The sequence below is a fragment of the Coregonus clupeaformis genome, unplaced genomic scaffold, assembly GCF_020615455.1.
Source record: "Coregonus clupeaformis isolate EN_2021a unplaced genomic scaffold, ASM2061545v1 scaf0603, whole genome shotgun sequence".
Lineage (NCBI taxonomy): Eukaryota > Metazoa > Chordata > Actinopteri > Salmoniformes > Salmonidae > Coregonus > Coregonus clupeaformis.
In genome coordinates, this window is record NW_025534058.1 from 49389 (window position 1) to 61899 (window position 12511).

Below are 12511 nucleotides of genomic sequence, written 5' to 3' on the forward strand. Positions count from 1 at the left end.
TTATGAACCGTTCATTTTTGAGGGGTTTGTTTCTATATCAGATGATGAAGCGTCTCAGCGTCCAGTTAGAATCCTCAGAGATACTGGTGCGGCGCAGTCGTTCATACTAGCTGATGTGTTGCCCTTGTCTAATAATACATATTGTGGTTCCAGTGTGTTAGTACAAGGAATTGAAATGGGTTTCGTCCCAGTGCCATTGCACTTTGTGAACGTACACTCTGAGTTAGTCAGTGGATTGTTCAGAGTTGGCGTACGTCCGATGTTGCCAGTAAAAGGTGTGACATTTATAATGGGCAAACGATATTGCCGGAGGAAAGGTAATACCCATATTGGAGGTATTGGATAAAAGTGACCAGTCTCTCTCCGAGGAGCTGGCACAGGGTTATCCAGATGTGTTCCCCGCTTGTGCTGTCACACGTGCTCAAGCACGACAAGTGGGTGAAGTGGTAGATTTGTCAGACACGATTCTATTCAGAGAGTGTGACCCAGAGGATAGTTCGGGTGCTACCTCTGGTAAGCTGGTGCAGTCTGACCAACAGCCCAGAGAAAGGAAGAAGGATGTGGAACTTGTTGCTGAGGCAATCCAGTTACCAGTTACTCGTGAGCAGCTGATCGCTAACCAACAGGTTGACATTAGCCTGGCTAAATGTTTTTCTAGTGTTGTCTCAAAAGACGAGCTAAAGAAGAAAAACATGGCATACTTCATTGATGGTAATCTCCTCATGCGTAAATGGACATCCCATGTTGAGCTGGCGGAGATTGGAATGCTGTTTACCAAATAGTGATTCCTACAGCCTTTCGACAAAATGTTTTATCCCTCGCTCATGATCACCAGTGGTCCGGACATCTGGGAGTCACCAAGACTTATGATCGTGTTTTGCGACATTTCTTTTGGCCTGGTTTAAAACAAGATGTGGCTCAGTTCTGTCGGACTTGCCACACCTGTCAAGTAGTTGGGAAACCGAACCAGGTTATTTCCCCGCGCCTCTTTGTCCCATACCGGCCATAGGTGAACCATTCGAACATGTGATGGTTGATTGTGTTGGACCATTACCAAAAACAAAATCTGGTAACCAGTTTATGTTGACAATTATGTGTGTGGCCGCCAGGTACCCAGAGGCCATTCCTCTGCGAGAAGGGGTTGGATAATGTGTTGGCAGATGCTTTGTCTCGTGTTTGATGATCTAGGTTTTTTTTGTTATCCCGATAGGATGATTTGTGAATTTGGGTGTTGTGATAGTACGTGTGTCGCAAACCATGGTGGTTTGCTCTTTTAAGGGTGGGAGTGTTACGGATACAGGTATCCTGTGTTCTTGTGTGTTTCTCTCCTTCTGCCCTAATCACAGGTGTCCTGTATGTTCCTGATTGGTGGTCGTTGAGGTGTCTGCTGATTGGACCAATCAGTGAACATTCCTGTGAATAGCACCACCTGTTACTCGTTTTGTTCAATCACACATTCCATTTTATAAACACCAGACTTGTGTTTGTTGAGAGAGAGAGACTTTTTGCCATATGTGAGTATGGACACGGTGGTGTCCTGTGTGTTGTGTACGCACTAAGTTGTTGGTTACCCTATTGGTAACATTATTAGAATATATTTCTTTACCTGAGTGTGGATACTGTTGTATCCTGTGTACTTATTTAATTGCTGAGTACCCTGTTTAGTAGTTTTGTGTGTTTTTTGGGAAAAGGGGGGTTTAAGCTAGTTGCCCTTGGGCGTACATTACCCGTAGGGAAGAAATCTGTCTATAAACACCAGTTAGACCTGGAGCGGACCACCCACTGTATTTTTGTATGGTAGCAGTAGCCTAGCGGTTCTTCAGGCAGGCTAGATCAGTTTAGGGGGTTTTACACTATTGTTTCATTTCTTGGGTCCTGCTCAGCCCTTTTTCCCAAACCCTTACCGTGTGTTCATAAATAAACACTTTGTGTTTGACGGTAGTTCATGGTAGTTGTGTCTTATTTGTTCTCACTATTCCATGCCACACTTATAATTTACATGAATTTATGTTACGGGTCTCATGTCCATCCACCCTAGATGTTTAGAGCCACGGGGTTCGTAACACACACCATATAGGTCTAGGATTTATAACTGTGATATATCCATTAGGTATGACAGGTTGACATTTCTTGGGATGAATCTTGTCCTGGAGGCAGAGCTGAGCGGTTTCCACTAGATGGGCCAGCTGCAAAGTCAGAATTGGCTAATATCATAAACATTTATGAAAACAAAAATAAATGTAGGGTCTAAATGTAGGGTTAGGCACAAGGTTAGCAGTATGGCTAAGGTTAGGGTTAAGGTTAGGTTTAAAATGAGATTTTATGACTTTGTGGCTTTACCAGCTAGTGACTTCCCTGCGGAGCTGCTTCCAGTACACGAGTCATCCCAATAAATGCCAACCTGCTTTGACACAACAGTGATTCCACTAAACAAACCAGGGCTCCCGAGTGGCGCAATGGTCTAAGGCACTGCATCTCAGTGCTTGAGGCGTCACTACAGACCCCCTGGTTCGATTCCAGGCTGTATCACAACCGGCTGTGATTGGGAATCCCGTAGGGCAGCGCACAATTGGCCCAGCGTCGTTCGGGTTTGGCTGGTGCAGGCCGTCATTGTAAATAAGAATTTGTTCTTAACTGACTTGCCTAGTTAAATAAAGATAAAATAAAAAAATTGTGTGTCATGCTGTAATCAGAGAGAAAACAGGTGAAGAGAGCTGAGTGATGAAACAGGAAGGAAAGTTCAAGGGTTAGAATCTGAATAATCAATTAATTTCAATTCAATATGTTACTACTGGAAAATGTAGTTGACAGTAGTTATACTGTACATAGTGTAACTACTCCCCAACAAGCCTTTATATCCCCTTGGCAACATAGATATCAACCAGATTGCAAGCAGCAAATGCATTATTAGTCTTGTCCTACATGCCGATGTGAAATTCCTACATTAACATATCTCATATATTATATTAACATATCTCATATATTGTATTAACATATCTCATATATTGTGTGAGTGCATGCGTGCATACATGTGTACGTGTTTTCCTGCCTTATCAGGACCCCAATGTTCAAACAATTCACCCGAATGTCCTGACAAGGTAGGAAAATAATAACTTTTTACACACACACACACAACATGGTGACGTAGCAGGAAGAACGGAATGCCATGAACCAAAAGGTTGTGAGTTCAAATCCCAGGTGAGGACATGTTGAATAATAATTACTGTATAAATAAACATGCACAACGTAATCATGTACGTCAAGCTGTGTCAGATATTTAAGTTGAAAACATTGTATGTGAAAAGCCCTTTGTGTGTGTAATCAGTTGTACAGACTTTTTTGTTCGATGCCCAAATAATAGTTGAATGAACATATTAGACAAGTTGAGCAAACACAATTTTATGTTGACTGAGTTTTTGCCTAAGTTTCCTCAAGTTGGAGTTAAGTTTGGGCCAACTAAACATTTTAAGTTCAGGTAACACTAACTAAAAAGTTGAGTAAACTATGAAATCAGTTACTTAATAATAAGTAGTTGAAACTACTACATTTTTTGCTACTACAAAAAATGCTTTTCAACTGTCACGCCTGGACGTATAGAACTATTTTTAGTTGAGTCTGGGTGTGGAAGTTCTATGTTATTATTTCTATGTTTACGATCTAGGATGTATATTTCTATGCTTGGCCAGGTATGGTTCCCAATCAGAGGCAGCAGTCGCTCGTTGTCTCTGATTGGGGATCATACTTAGGTAGCCCAGTTGCCTACTATGTTTGTGGGATCTTGTTCCTGTGTTAGGCTTGTATTGTTTATAGCCTTGGACTTCACGTCACCTCACCTCACTTCACGTTACGTTGTTTTGTCGTGAGTTTATTTGAGTTAACTAAACATGTTCACATCGCACGCTGCACCTTGGTCTGACCCGTCTCTCAACGATCGTGACAATAACATAGAATCTCAGTGCTTGAAAAGCAAATAAACAGCCTAATGATAAAACGTTACCCTCTCCTGTACAGCTGTCTGAGAGGTTGTAATGGTAGTCTTTTTATTCTGATCTAAGATCATATTTTGCAAAGTCAGGTTTATCTTTTGAATCTCAAGTTCGCCAGCCATTGGTCACTTGAAATTAGAGAACTCACATGCTGTTACAGTGTCCAGACGTTTTGTTTTATAATAATATTTTATTCTAAAATGTATTTCTGGAGCAATGCCTTTACTGTTAATGCTTTCATTCCGCACTTTATCTATATTAATAGTTCAGAGACTGTATTGAAAAATAATCAATGTTTACTCTCACAAAATTGACACCAGCATAATAAACAGTGTTTTTCTTGATAATTGATCTTGATTAACTTCCTTCGTAAAGATAACTCCCGGACACACATTACCTCTCCACGTGGCGTTTGCAATTATTATTGGTGACAATCTACACGTGCAGAGATAATCATACTATCTTTTACAACCAATATTATCTTTTATAACCAATTTGGACATTGGGGCTGTAATTCCCTGCACCGCATATGAGAGATAGCATGGTGGTGTCTAACATTAATTCTCATTCCTTGATTCACACCATGTCATCAATAAAGCCTCTAAGAGGATATTATCAAAGTGTAAAAACTTGGGCACTGTCATGTTGCTCACAATGCACATTGGTTTAGCTATTTTTCAGTGAATGCGATCCTTGTCATAGCTCATCATCTCTCATATTACATCATGATTTTCCACAAATAAATCATTGAGTTTGAAACAAATAGTGTGTTTTAAATGATTGAGATTATTTCCTCCAAGGCAATGCTGCACAACTCCGGTTTTAACATTATGATGAAACTGTTCTTTATAATTGGTATGACTTTTCCAGACTTTTCCAGGGAGGGAAGAAATACAGTGAAACAAGGAGGGAGAGAGGAACAAAAAGATAAGTGTTAAACAAATTTAAAGTTAGAAAATGAAAATAAAGTTGTCCTCCAATGAGGGGGGATGATAGTAGTATAAAATAGATGTATACTTAGTCTGGTACAGTGTAAACATTATATAGGACCTCCTATAACACATTGGCACTTTATTTTAGTACGTCAATGTTGTAAATGTTTAATGGCCAAACTGCTGGCAGTTAAGAAATAAGACATATCGTTGGTTACTCACCTCAAATCTGACTTTCTGGACCTGGGCCCGGATTCACCAAGTATTCTTAAGAAGACATTTCTTACTGAAGTGCCATTTTTTCCTTAACTTTATACTTAAAAAGAAACGTACTAAAAAAGTTGCTATTCCTCAAAGTTCTTGAAAATGTCCTTAAGTTTCTTCCTATGTTTCTTCCTAAGAAAATAGTTAAGAAGAACTTTGATTCTTGAAAATAAAGTTATTGGATTTCTTCTTGGAAATATTCTTAATTCCAAAATTGCTAAACCCTTGTCTTAAACTCATGGAAGTGAGAAAATAAGCTAATGAAAGCAATTGAACATGTTTAATTCACTCACAAACGTTGTCTGAAAGTTTCAGTGTTGATTGTCTTAAATTCAATAACATTTTAGACCAGTAATCTCAGTAAGAAATATGCTTACATGATTCACCTTGCTAGCTAGATGGCTAGCTAGCTCGGTTGCCTAGTGACAATGATCTTAAGAGGATAGTTAAGAAGTTCGTAAGAAGATCATGAATTCTTAAGTAATGTTAGGAATTGCACTTACGAACTATCTTATGAATTTATAATTTTTTTCTTAAGAAGCTTTTTAAGTTTTGCGTAAGAAGTGTTTTGTGAATCTGGGCCCCGGACTCTTTGTTTGGATTCTCAGAAGCAGTCCCACTCACACCTGGCGCCTTACCTAAAAGGTGCCGCCGGAGAAATGGAAGGAGAGCCAGCGTTCTAGTAAGGAAGAGAAGGGCTAATCGCCCACCCCTTCCTGGTATTTTACTAGCTAATGTTCAGTCTCTGGACTATAAGAGTGGACGAGCGCAGGGCGAGGATTTCCTACCAACGGGACAAGAGAGACTGTATCGTACTATGCTTCACCTTTTACAGGACGTTAAACAAACAGTAAACTGCACATCCAGACGCCGCATTCATTGTGGCTGGTGACTTTAACAATGTAAATCTAAGGAGTGCTACCGAAACACATCTCCTGTCTCACTCAGGGAAATCAACCATTAGATCACTGTTCCTCTTTCCGGGATGTAAACAAAGCCCTCCTCGTCCCCCCTTCGGCTAATCAGATCATACCTCTATCCTGCTTCTACTAGCCTAAAGGCAGAAATTAAAGCAGGAAATGGCCGTGGTAAGATCTGTTCAATGCTGGTCTGACCAATCAAAATCTATGCTACAATACTTTTTTGATGACGTAGACTGGGAAATGTTCCGGGTCACCTCCGACAATAACATAGATGAGTACACAGACTCAGTCACATGGTTCATCAGGAAATGAAAGAGGACATTGTTCCAACAGTAAATATTCACATATATCCAAAAAACAGAAACCATGGGTAAATGGCATCAAAAGGCGCAAAACTGGGGCCTCCTGAGTGATGCAGCGGTCTAAGGCACTATATCGCAGTGTTGGGTTTGATCCCAGGCTGTGTCACAACCGGCCGTGACTGGGAGTCCCATAGGGTGGCGCACAATTGGCCCAGCGTCGTCCGTGTTATGGGAGGGTTTGGCCGGGGGGGGCTTTACTTGGCTCATCGCGCACTAGCAACTCCTTGTGGTGGGCCGGGTGCCTGCAGGCTGACTTCAGTCGTCAGCTAAACGTTTCGTCCGACACATTGGTGCAGCTGGTTTCCGGGTTAAGCGAGTGGGTTATGTTTCGTAGGACACATGACTTGACCTTTGCCTCTCCCGAGCCCGTTGGGGAGTTGCAGCGATGAGACAAGATCGTAATCACGAAATTTGGGAGAAAAAGGGGGTAAAAATTACAATAAATAAATTGTACCCAATCTCTATAATGTAGTACAGATCAATGCAGGACTGGGGCAAGTCGTTGCAATGACCATACATGCGCAGTCCTTCTTTCTGAGGGAGCTTTCCTGGTATTATGCAGGTTGACGTTTATTGTCATGAACCTTGCCCTGGAGGCAGAACTAAGCGATTTCATCTAGATAGGCCAGCTGCAAAGTAAAAATTGGCTTTATTGTTCACATTAAAAAAAAAAGTGTTTTTCGGTCTTAATTTAAGGTTAGGGTTAGGAATTAGTGTTAGCAGTGTGGTTAAGGTTAGGTTTAAAATCAGATTGTATTACTTTGTGGCTGTGCCAGCTAGTGACCACTGCAGAGCTGCCTCCAGAACAAGATTCATGACGAAAAATGCTAACCTGCTTGTATTACCTGGGTGGTTCCCTGAAGCACATCACTATAGGACCAGCAGGGATCTGGGACATCAGCACAACAGACAGTCTTCAAGTGGGTGGCCGGTAACTGGGTGGCCGGTAACTGGGTGGCCGATAACTGGGTAAGAACTGCTGGTAAGTGAAGAGCGTTGCTTTATAACTGTAGTTATTTTCAGAGGGTAGATATTGTATAGGTGTGATTTTTTTTAGCTTTCCTGATACCACTTTTTCCTAGTTGTTCTTGAACAAAATTATTTAATGTTTTATAATCATAACATTATGTCAGTGTGAGTAATTTGGCAGATACTCTCTTTCTTTGTGTTCCTCAGGCAGTCTGATGCGGGGGGTAACCCATTTATCTTGGGGGTCAACAAGACAGCTGTACCATTCTGTCTGAGAAGTGATGCCACTGTCACGATCGTCTAATGAGGAGGACCAATACGCAGCGTGTTGAGCGAACATGATGACTTTATTATACTAAAGTGCAAAACAATAAACGATTCATGAAGTCCACAGTTACAATGACCGTAAAGGAACAAAAACCCACAACACTAAGGTGAACACTGACAGTTTAAATATGGCTCCCAATCAGAGATAACGAGCCGACAGCTGACACTCGTTACCACTGATTGGGAGTCACACGACCAAACAATGAAACACAACCAAATACAACCCAACCAAACAAAACACAACGAAACGAACACACCCTGGCTCAACATACAAAGTCCCGGAGCCAGAGCGTGACAGTACCCCCCCCTAAAGGCGCGGACTGCGACCGCGCCTCAAAAACCCCAAACAGGGGAGGGCTGGGTGGGCATTACTCCTCGGAGGCGGCTCCGGCTCCGGGCTTGACCACCACCCTTCTTCAACCCCCGTAGCGCCCCGGTCCGATCTGACCCAGCTGGTAGGATCTGGACTGACGACGCGCACCCCTGGCTTGGCGCGTGAGGCAGGAACGGACCGGACCTGGCTGACGATACGCACCCTAGGCTTGATGCGTGGAACCGGAACGGGCCTCACCAGACTGACGACTCGCATCCCTGGCTTGGTGCGAGTAGTAGGAATGGGCTGGATCAGGCTGACGGCTCGCACCCTTGGCTTGGTGCGAGTAGCAGGGACGAGCTGAACCAGGCTGACGACTCGCACCCTTGGCTGAGTGCGAGTAGCAGGAACGGGCTGGACCAGGCTGACGACTCGCACCCTTGGCTTGGTGCGAGTAGCAGGAACGGGCGGGACCAGGCCGACGACTGCACCCCTGGCTTGGTGCGAGTAGCAGGAACGGGCTGGGCCAGGCTGACGACTCGCACCCTTGGCTTGGTGCGAGTAGCAGGAACAGGCCGGGCTGGGCTGGCGACGCACACCGTAGGTTCTGTGCGTGGAGCAGGAACAGGCCGGGCTGGGCTGGCGACGCACACCGTAGGCTTTGTGCGTTGAGCAGGAACAGGCCGGGTCGGGCTGGCGACGCGCACCGTAGACTTGGTGCGCGTGGCAGGAACAGGCCGGACCGGGCTGGCGACGCACACCGTAGGTTTTGTGCGTGGAGCAGGAACAGGCCGGGCTGGGCTGGCGACGCACACCGTAGGTTTTGTGCGTGGAGCAGGAACAGGCCGGGCTGGGCTGGCGACGCACACCGTAGGTTTTGTGCGTGGAGCAGGAACAGGCCGGGCTGGGCTGGCGACGCACACCGTAGGCTTTGTGCGTTGAGCAGGAACAGGCCGGGCTGGGCTGGCGACGCACACCGTAGGCTTTGTGCGTTGAGCAGGAACAGGCCGGGCTGGGCTGGCGACGCACACCGTAGACCTGGTACGTGGAGCAGGAACCGGCCGGGCAGGGCTGGCGACGCACACCGTAGGTTTGGTGCGAGAGGTAGGAACAGGCCGGGCTGGGCTGGCGACGCACACCGTAGACCTGGTACGTGGAGCAGGAACAGGCCGGTCCGTACTGGGAACACACACCACTGGCCTTAACCGGGGATCAGGAACGGGCCGGACCGGACTGGTAACACACCTCAGTCTCTCACGCCGTGCCTCAACTACTTCTCTCCCTCTACTCGCCAATGGCTCCCGTAATCCGGAAGCCTTCTCTCCACGTCTCCCTGTGGCAGCCTCCTGCTGCCCAGCCGCCCAAGCCATGTGCCCCCCCCCAAAAACTTTTTGGGGTTGCCTCTCGTCCTTCCGACGATGGCCCTGCTGACGCCGTTGCTCCTCTCTCAGTCGCCTCTCCACTGTTTTACTCCATGGCCGGCGATCCATCCCATCCAGGATCTCCTCCCAAGTCCAAGACCCTTTTCCATCCAAAATCTCCTCCCATGTCCAGACCCTTGGCTCCTGGACACGCTGCTTGGTCCTGGTACGGTGGGTTTTTCTGTCACGATCGTCTAATGAGGAGGACCAATACGCAGCGTGTTGAGCGAACATGATGACTTTATTATACTAAAGTGCAAAACAATAAACGATTCATGAAGTCCACAGTTACAATGACCGTAAAGGAACAAAAACCCACAACACTAAGGTGAACACTGACAGTTTAAATATGGCTCCCAATCAGAGATAACGAGCCGACAGCTGACACTCGTTACCACTGATTGGGAGTCACACGACCAAACAATGAAACACAACCAAATACAACCCAACCAAACAAAACACAACGAAACGAACACACCCTGGCTCAACATACAAAGTCCCGGAGCCAGAGCGTGACAGCCATGCTTGGTTTCATGAGTACTAGCTCGTCTACGCCATGAGTACTAGCTCGACACAAATGCTAGGAGGTGCGAAGTACTACAGTTGCGAACCCCTTGGGTGCTGGGCAGTCAACAACCAAGAACAAATCTTCTTCATGAATGTAAGGTATGGGAGAAAGTCCTTAACACTGGATTAGATGGGCTAGATACACTTTCAATTATATTAAAATGGTTTATTATAACAGTTAAGGTTAGAGTAGAAATTGTGCTACTCACCAATGACTTTGCTTCTAAAACCCTGATTGACTGCATGTGTTTGTTTCCAGGGTGTGAACTCAAAACCCTGCCAAAACAAAGCTAGTTTCCGGCAGCCTTTCCTTGATTGAGGTGACAACTGATGGCAGTGTCTTCAGAGTCAACAAGGCAGGCCAGATCCTTAACAGGTAAGGTTGCTACGTAAAGCTACAATCTGGGAGTTGTGTTCAGCCCAACGGGAGCCTTGAAGTTACAATCTGTGATTTGGGAAGCTGTTTAATGGTAATTTAAATTATTGATAATTACCCATTGATTATCGAAGATTATAAACTGGGTGGTTACAGCCCTGAATGCTGATTGGCTGAAAGCTGTAGTATATCAGACTATATACCACGGGTATGACAACACCTGACTTTTTACTGTTCTAATTACGCTGGTAACCAGTTTATACTAAAAATAAGGTATATGGCCAATATACCACGGCTAAGACCTGAATCCAGGCACTCCGAATTGCGTTGTGCATAAGAACAGCCCTTAGCCGTGGTATATTGGCCATATACCACACCCCCTTGGGCCTTATTGCTTAAATATAACTTAAAGATGTCGCATGAGCTTGGTTCAACTGTCTTTCTTTATCCTAACCCAAAATACAAGGTTTTATTAATACAATGTTTACAGAATGTAAACAAAAAATATATATTGGATGACATAGACTGTCAATCCTTGCATCTAAAGAGCTGTCTATACATTTGAGAGGGGTTACAATTCCCTAACCCTCCCTCAGCAGTATACAAAAACAAGTGCTGTTTGGTTGTTTTTTTGAATCCCAGAATGTAGCTTTGAGATGGAGCTGGAGAAATGGAACCACCCTCAAATTCATAGACAATGCTTTGGTTGCAAGGACTGACAGTCCCTGAGATGAGCATGATAGCTTTAACCAGGTTTTGAAACTATACATTGTTTGTTTACAAAGGCACTGTTTACAAACAATGCCGTAAAACAGTCTTATATTTTGATTTATGATAGGGAAGACAGATGTACTAAACCTGTACTATACGTTTATTCTTCAATGGGTATATATCATTCATTTGAATTATATAAAAAACGGCTGCAAATATCCCAGACTGCTCCTTTAACTATGTGGTCAAACTGAGGGGGTCACAGATTGTAACAAACCCAACCAACGTATTAACACGATGAGAAAATCAGATGAGACAACCAGTATGACGCATGAATAAGGAAGGTCAATAACTACTTTTGACAGGTAATTTGATCTCCAATTAAAAAGTTTTCCCTCTCTTTTACCTAGACGTGGCGTCACAGCCAATCAACTGGAGGGAACTAGCTGGACCATCATCTCAATGTGAATGGCCATTAGGCATGTGAGCTACGACCTGGGTGTCCTTTGGGTTGTCTCCCAAAGGATGGTGGCCTTGCCATGCAGTGCACACATTAGCCTCTCCTACTGCAGCTGAAGTCTGAGCCATAGATGAGAATGACAAACCCAATTGCTGCAATGTTAATCTTAGATTCTAATCTTTAAAAATATTTAACCTTGTTAAGTATAGCAAGTCTCATTTAGTCACCTAAGTCACTTGTGGTGGGGTAAACTGTAAGACTAAAAGCTTAGCTGTTACAAAGACCACAATGTTTTACATTAATTCTTAATAAGACTGTTTTATTATGAAATGTTGACATTGATGTACCATTTCTTTTTTTAATACTTTTCAGTACTTTATCTACACCAATAAAGCACTCTACTGAACAAACATAATGTCTTCTTTCACACACCTGACTGCAGCCCACTTAAAGCCACAATCCTGAATTCGTTTTTTCAGCTGAACAATAGCCCCACCACTTGGTTTGAAAAAATAAAATTGAGGGATGGAGCTAGATACGTGTAACCACTCCCAAATTCATAGATGGAGATATGGATGCAAGGACTGATTGTCCATGAGCTCAACATGATCATTTTAAACATATTTTGAAACTATACACTGTTTGTTTACAAATACATTGTTTAAACCATGGACTTAAAACAAACATATATTTTGTTTTATGGTGGGGTAAAACTGTTGTTCTATGCTGAGATATTTATAAGATAGAATCAAGGGTTATACATAATAAATTGAAATATCTATTTAACAGCAGAAAATATTGCAGATTGACCTTTTAAAATACCTTTGCTGGTTCACTGTCTGATAAGCCGCCAATTGTCGTAAGAAAGCACAACCAAATGTATTTGCTCACATGCAAAAA

General features: G+C 43.7%; 1 pseudogene; it reads left to right on the forward strand.

The window, feature by feature from the left end:
* LOC121555565 overlaps nt 1–11619 on the forward strand; it is a 36510-nt pseudogene extending 24891 nt beyond the window's left edge.
* Nucleotides 11620–12511: the final 892 nt, after the last annotated feature.